Source organism: Arachis stenosperma, chromosome 10, assembly GCF_014773155.1.
Source record: "Arachis stenosperma cultivar V10309 chromosome 10, arast.V10309.gnm1.PFL2, whole genome shotgun sequence".
Classification (NCBI taxonomy): Eukaryota; Viridiplantae; Streptophyta; class Magnoliopsida; order Fabales; family Fabaceae; genus Arachis; species Arachis stenosperma.
The window spans coordinates 104,878,625-104,885,461 of record NC_080386.1 but is presented as its reverse complement, the minus strand read 5'-3'; the positions used below and the strand labels follow the sequence as shown (position 1 = coordinate 104,885,461).

Sequence of the window (6,837 nt, the reverse complement as noted above, 5' to 3'; positions counted from 1 at the left end):
ATTTCTAATGGAGGATCTTGTTTCACTCATGAAACTGAAAGTGGCCTTTGACAGATCACAGACTAGATTGGCTAAATTAGAAGTGTTTTGTTCAGAATTCTCTGTCTGTTGCTAAGAAGATGATGGAAAAGGCTTGCTATTGCTCAGCCTATTGCGTCCACCATTGTTAAAGCCTTGTTGAGGCTTTTGTTGATCCTTCCATGAGAAATTTGGATGATTTCTCCATGATGAGTTATAGGTGTTTCCATAAGGTTCACCCATGTAATTAACCTCTGCCATGGCAGGGTTCTCAGGATCATAAGCTTCTTCAGAAGCTGCCTCTTTAGTACTGTTGGATGCATGTTGCCATCCATTCAGATTTTGAGAGATCATGTTGACCTGTTGAGTCAACACTTTGTTCTGAGCCAATATGGCATTCAGAGCATCAATTTCAAGAACTCATTTCTTCTGAGGTATCCCATTATTCACAGAATTTCTCTCAGAAGTGTACATGAATTGGTTGTTTGCAACCATGTCAATGAGTTCTTGAGCCTCTTCAGGCGTTTTCTTTAGGTGAATAGATCCACCTGCAGAATGGTCCAATGACATTTTCGAAAATTCAAATAGACCATAATAGAATATATCTAATATGGTCCATTCTGAAAACATGTCAGATGGACATCTTTTGGTCAGCTGCTTGTATCTTTCCCAAGCTTCATAGAGGGATTCACCATCTTTTTGTTTGAAGGTCTGAACATCCACTCTAAGCTTGCTCAGCTTTTGAGGAGGAAAGAATTTATCCAAGAAGGCTGTGGCCAGCTTATCCCAAGAGTCCAGGCTATCCTTAGGTTGTGAATCCAACCATATTCTAGCTCTGTCTCTTACAGCAAAAGGGAAAAGCATGAGTCTGTAGACTTCAGGATCAACTCCATTCGTCTTAACAGTCTCACAAATCTGCAAGAACTCAGTTAAAAACTGGTAAGGATCTTCAGATGGAAGTCCATAAAACTTGCAGTTCTGTTGCATTAAAGCAACTAGTTGAGGCTTAAGCTCAAAATTATTGGCTCCAATGGCAGGAATGGAGATGCTTCTTCCATCAAATTTGGACGTTGGCTTTGTGAAGTCACCAAGCATTCTCCTTGCATTATTATTATTTTCGGCTGCCATCTCCTTCTCTTGTTCTAATGTTTCTGAAAGGTTACCTTTAGATTGTTGTAACTTAGCTTCTCTTAATTTTCTCTTCAGAGTCCTTTCAGGTTCTGGATCAATTTCAACAAGAGTGCATTTTTCCTTGTTTCTGCTCATATGAAAGAGAAGAAAACAAGAAAAGAAGAGGAATCCTCTATGTCACAGTATAGATATTCCTTTATGTTAGTAGAAGAAGAAAGGGGAGAAGAATGTAGAAGAGTGGGTTCGGATATTTAGATGAAGAGAGGTGAAGAGAAGTGTTAGTAATTAAATAATTAAATAGAATAAGAAAAGAGAGGGAGAATTTCGAAAATAATTTTAAAAAGGGTTTAGTAATTTTCGAAAATTAAAGATAAGATATATTTAAAATTAAAATTTAGAAAAGAATTTTTGAAAAAGAGGTGAGATATTTTCGAAAATTAGAGAGGGAAAAGTAGTTAGGTGGTTTTGAAAAAGATAAGAAACAAACAAAAAGTCAAATAGTTAGTTGAAAAAGATATTAAAATCAAATTTTAAAAGATAAGAAGATAAGAAGTTAGATATTTTAAAATCAAATTTTTGAAAGAGATAAAATTTTGAAAAGGATATGATAAAAAGATAAGATAAGAAGATGTGATGAAAAGATATGTTTGAAAAAGATTTAATTTTTAAAATTAAAATTAATTACTTAACTAACAAGTAACTACAAGATATGATTCTAGAATTTAAAGATTGAACCTTTCTTAACAAGAAAGTAACAAACTTCAAATTTTTGAATCAATCACATTAATTGTTAGCTAATTTTCGAAAATTTGATATAAAGATAAGAAAAAGATTTTGAAAATATTTTGAAAAAGATTTTTGAAATTTTTGAAAAATAGAAAAAAAATGAAAAGGATATAATTTTTGAAAAAGATTTTGAAAAGATAAGATTTTTAAAATTGAAATTTTGACTTGACTTGTAAGAAACAACTAATTTTTAAAAATTTTTGACCAAGTCAACCCAAAATTTCAAAAATTTGGAGGAAAATAAGGGAAAGATATTTTTTTGATTTTTGAATTTTTAATGAGGAGAGAGAAAAACACAAACATGACACAAAACATAAAAATTTTGGATCAAAACACAAGATGCATGCAAGAACACTATGAATGTCAAGATGAACACCAAGAACACTTTGAAGATCATGATGAACACCAAGAACATAATTTTGGAAAATTTTTGATGCAAAGAAAACATGCAAGACACCAAACTTAGAAATCTTTAATGCATGGACTCTAACAAACGAAAAATGCATATGAAAAACAACAAACAACACAAAACAAGAAAACATCAAAATCAAACAAGAGGACTTTTCAAGAACAACTTGAAGATCATGAAGAACACTATGAATGCATGGAATTTTCGAAAAATGCAAGAAAAAATTTTTTAAAGCATGCAATTGACACCAAACTTAAAAATTAACTCAAGACTCAAACAAGAAACACAAAATATTTTTGGTTTTTATGATTTTATGGAATTTTTTTCGTATTTTTATTATTTTTTTCGAAAATAAAGTTAGAAAAAACGAAAAAGAAAAGAAAATTTTTGAAAAAGATTTTTGAAAAGAAAATTACCTAATCTGAGCAACAAGATGAACCGTCAGTTGTCCATACTCGAACAATCCCCTGCAACGGCGCCAAAAACTTGGTGGACGAAATTGTGATCCTTAAAGTTTTACTCCTTGTACTTATATGGAATTTAAAATTGGCACGTGTGATCATAACTCCGTTCAACTTAACCAGCAAGTGTACTGGGTCATCCAAGCAATACCTTACGTGAGTAAGGGTCGATCCCACAGAGATTGTTGGTATGAAGCAAGCTATGGTCACCTTGTAAATCTCAGTTAGGCAGATTAAATGGTTATGAGTTTCGAAAATTAATAATAAATAGAAAATAAAAAGGGATAGAAATACTTATGTAAATCAATAGTGGGAATTTCAGATAGGCGTGTGGAGATGCTAGAATCCTTTCGAATCTCTACTTTCTTATTGCTTTCATCCAATCCTTCTTACTCCTTTCCATGGCAAGCTGTATGTAGGGCATCACCATCATCAATGGCTACTTTTAATCCTCTCGGGAAAATGGTCCTATGCGCTGTCACTGCACGGCTAATCGTCTGGAGGCATCACCCTTGTTGATAGCTACATCCCATCCTCTCAGTGAAAATGGTCCAAATGCTCTGTCACAGCACGGCTAATCATCTGTCGGTTCTCAATCAGGTTGGAGTAGAATCCATTGATTCTTTTGCGTTTGTCATCACGCCCAGCCTTCAGGAGTTTGAAGCTCGTCACAGTCATTCAATACCGGAATCCTACTCGGAATACCACAGACAAGGTTAGACTTTCCGGATTCCCAAGATCCTACTCGGAATACCACAGACAAGGTTAGACTTTCCGGATCCCCATGAATGCCACCATCTATCTAGCTTATACCACGAAGATTCTGTTGGGGAATCTAAGAGATATGCGCCCGACCTAGAGTAGAACGGAAGTGGTTGTCAATCACGCGCGTTCATAGGTGAGAATGATGATGAGTGTCACGGATCATCACATTCATCAAAGTGTTATGCAACGTATATCTTGGAATAAGAATAAAAGAGAATTGAATAGAAAGTAATAGTAATTGTATTGAAACTTGAGGTACAGCAGAGCTCCACACCCTTAATCTATGGTGTGCAGAAACTCCACCGTTGAAAATACATAAGTGAAAGGTTCAGGCATGGCCGAATGGCCAGCCCCCTAAAACGTGATCACAGGATTCAATTTACAATCCAGGATCAGATTATGATAGTAAAAAGTTCTATTTATAATAAACTAGCTCCTAGGGTTTACATGAGTAAGTAATTGATGTATAAATCCACTTCTGGGGCCCACTTGGTGTATGTTTGGGTTGAGCTTGATCTATCCACGAGCTGAGGCTTTTATTGGAGTTGAACTCCAAGTTATGACGTGTTTTGGGCGTTCAACTCCGGATCATGACGTGTTTCTGGCGTTTAACTCCAGACAGCAGCATGTACTTGGCGTTCAACGCCAAGTTACGTCATCAATTTCCGAATAAAGTATGGACTATTATATATTGCTGGAAAGCTCTGGATGTCTACTTTCCAACGCCGTTAAGAGCGCGCCATTTGGATGATATTTTTATAAAATCTCTGTGTGAAGATAGATTTTGTAAATTGAGAACTACATTAGGGATTGTTGATGCTGAGTTTTTGAACTAAATGTTGTAAAATTATTTTCTAGTTGTTTTTGTCTCTTAGGTCGATAGGAAATAAAATTGGACAGATGATGACTCCTTTTAGGTTCCTTGAATCTCAAATTGAGTGTTGGTTAAATTAATTAATCTAGGTCAAGACTGAATCTTTGGTGGTCTTTGGTGTTTTCTTAAAACTACCATTGGGTCGAAGAGGAAGAAATTATATTTTATGAAGTGGGTCTCATTGTGTTGCCTTGATCATTCACATCAAAAAGGGTATTTGCTTTTTGACAATTTTTCATCAAGTCAAATCATATTCAATTTTTCAAAAGCTTTATTTAACTTGTCCTTTCAAACTTCTTGCATTTGAATTAAAATTCAAACTCTTCAAAATCCCGCTTCATTTATTTTTTGTGTTTTCAAAAAGGGAGAGAAGCACTAAACATTAATAGTAGTTATTCATTGTAAACCCCTCATCTTCTCTAACCGTCTCCACTTTCTTTACAACATTCATTCTTATTTCATTAACCACGAGAAAGAAGGTTGTAACGAGAAGAGGCACATGCACTATTCATCCTCCACGAAACCCATCATAAAAGGGACAAGCCTACACTCACATTCACATACATTCATACTCTTTCTCACATTCCTCCCTGATGGTTTCAGTGGCTAAGAGAAGGGGGGGTTGAATCTTAGCCCCCTTTTCGATGCTAACCCTTGCTGACCTTCAGAGAAGACTTTTCTGTTTTTGCTCGTCAATAGACACGAGCAACTTTGTTTTGTCTCGTCCCTTGCCACGAGACTTTTCTTTTTGTCTCGTCACTTGGCACGAGATAATTCTGATTTTTGCTCATGAGTATTTGAAAACAGAAATGGAGTAGAAAGTAGAAGAAGATTGCACCCAGATATATCCTGGTTCGGCTGTTAAGTGCAGTGCAACCTACATCCAGTCTCCATCACAAACATGATGGAATTTCACTATAATCAATCTGATTACAACTTGTAAAGTGCTAACCCAACTTACAAGGGGATTCCCACAGAATCATGATACACAACATAGATGAACAAAGGACCTCTAAGACATCTATGGCTTTTTCTTTTAATTTTGCACTCTCTGCCTTTTTCCGCTCTATGGCTTTTTCATACAAACCTCACTTGTTTGCCTTTTTCCATGAGACTCAAGACATGACAAAATTAAACAGAAAAATTACAAAACAGAGAACATTGAAGGAGAAGAGAAAAACTGTTAGCTCAGGTAGCTCTGAGAACTCTGTGCCTTGCACTCTCAAATTTTCTCCTTGCTTCAAACAGTGGTTGTTCCCCCTTTTTAAAGAAGAGGAAAGCCTCCACACTTGAAGCCAAAACCGAACCAACTTCTTCCTCCTTCAACAAACACAGAACCGGTTCGGCCACACAGAGAGAGAAGAGATAACCATGCATTAACCAACATGCAATTACCTCTAGTCCTTTCTTGATCATCACCCTTCATCAATCCGGGCTCTCCATCCTTGGCTTGCTCTCCAAGATGGATTTCTGGCCCTTGATGCCTCATGATGATAATGACTTCATCTGCTTCAATCTCTGCCTTCAACCATCACTTCGCCACTCTAGCTACTCCCTGTGGTGGTTGAGCAGAATCAAAGACAAGCCATGCTTCAAGAATCTCCCTCTTGGCCGAATCTTCATCTTCCTTTTCTGAGCATGAAGAGCTCGAGATTACCTCACCAAATCTAACCACATTTGGTAAAAATCTTAGCCACAGCTCACTTTTATTTTATTATGTTTTCTTGCCATCATTAGCTTGATGGTCTTGATGCATGCAGCCTCTTCCTTTTCTTGGTTGAAGAACATTTCTTCCATTGTTTCCTGGACAAGGACCGAAGAAAGAAGAGGAAGGAGATGAGAGAGAATTAAAGAATCTGAAGAAAAGCAATGTAGAGTGGTTAAACACATTAATTTGAGAATAGCTTGCTTTTACTTCCCTTAGAGTGGCGTGCATAGTCATAATAGCCATCAAATCAATCTTCTCTCTCTTTCTTATGTTTCCAATGCATTAAATTAAATTTGAATTCCATCCAAAGTGAGAAATAGAATCCGTTGGAGGCAAGCAACAAATTTTAACTTTTTCTTCCCTGTTGGACTTTGGATTCGGATCATGCATGGAAACATTCATCAAAATTGAAATTGGGCTTTGTTGCAATAAAGCTTAATCTGACCCAATAAAATTTTGATTCAGTCAAATTAATTGGGCTTATGATAATGTTTGAGTTTTGGCCCAATTAATTTATTTTCCATTCAGCCATATTCATCATAAATTATTAAAACCAAGGGCTGAATGTATATTGGGCTTGCACCAGTGATGCATTTGCATAGTTGCTATATTAGCTAGTTAGTTTGATTGGTTTTAGCTTAGTTTCACTCATTTTCTCTAAATAAACAAGTATTGTTATGAGTTT

The 6,837-nt window shown here is 35.9% G+C and overlaps 1 non-coding gene across 1 annotated transcript; it reads left to right on the top strand.

Moving 5' to 3' along the window:
• Positions 1-646: 646 nt before the first annotated feature.
• Positions 647-750, top strand: LOC130958827 (small nucleolar RNA R71). The gene has a single exon (XR_009077931.1). It is a non-coding gene; the product is annotated as a small nucleolar RNA R71 (small nucleolar RNA).
• Positions 751-6,837: the final 6,087 nt, after the last annotated feature.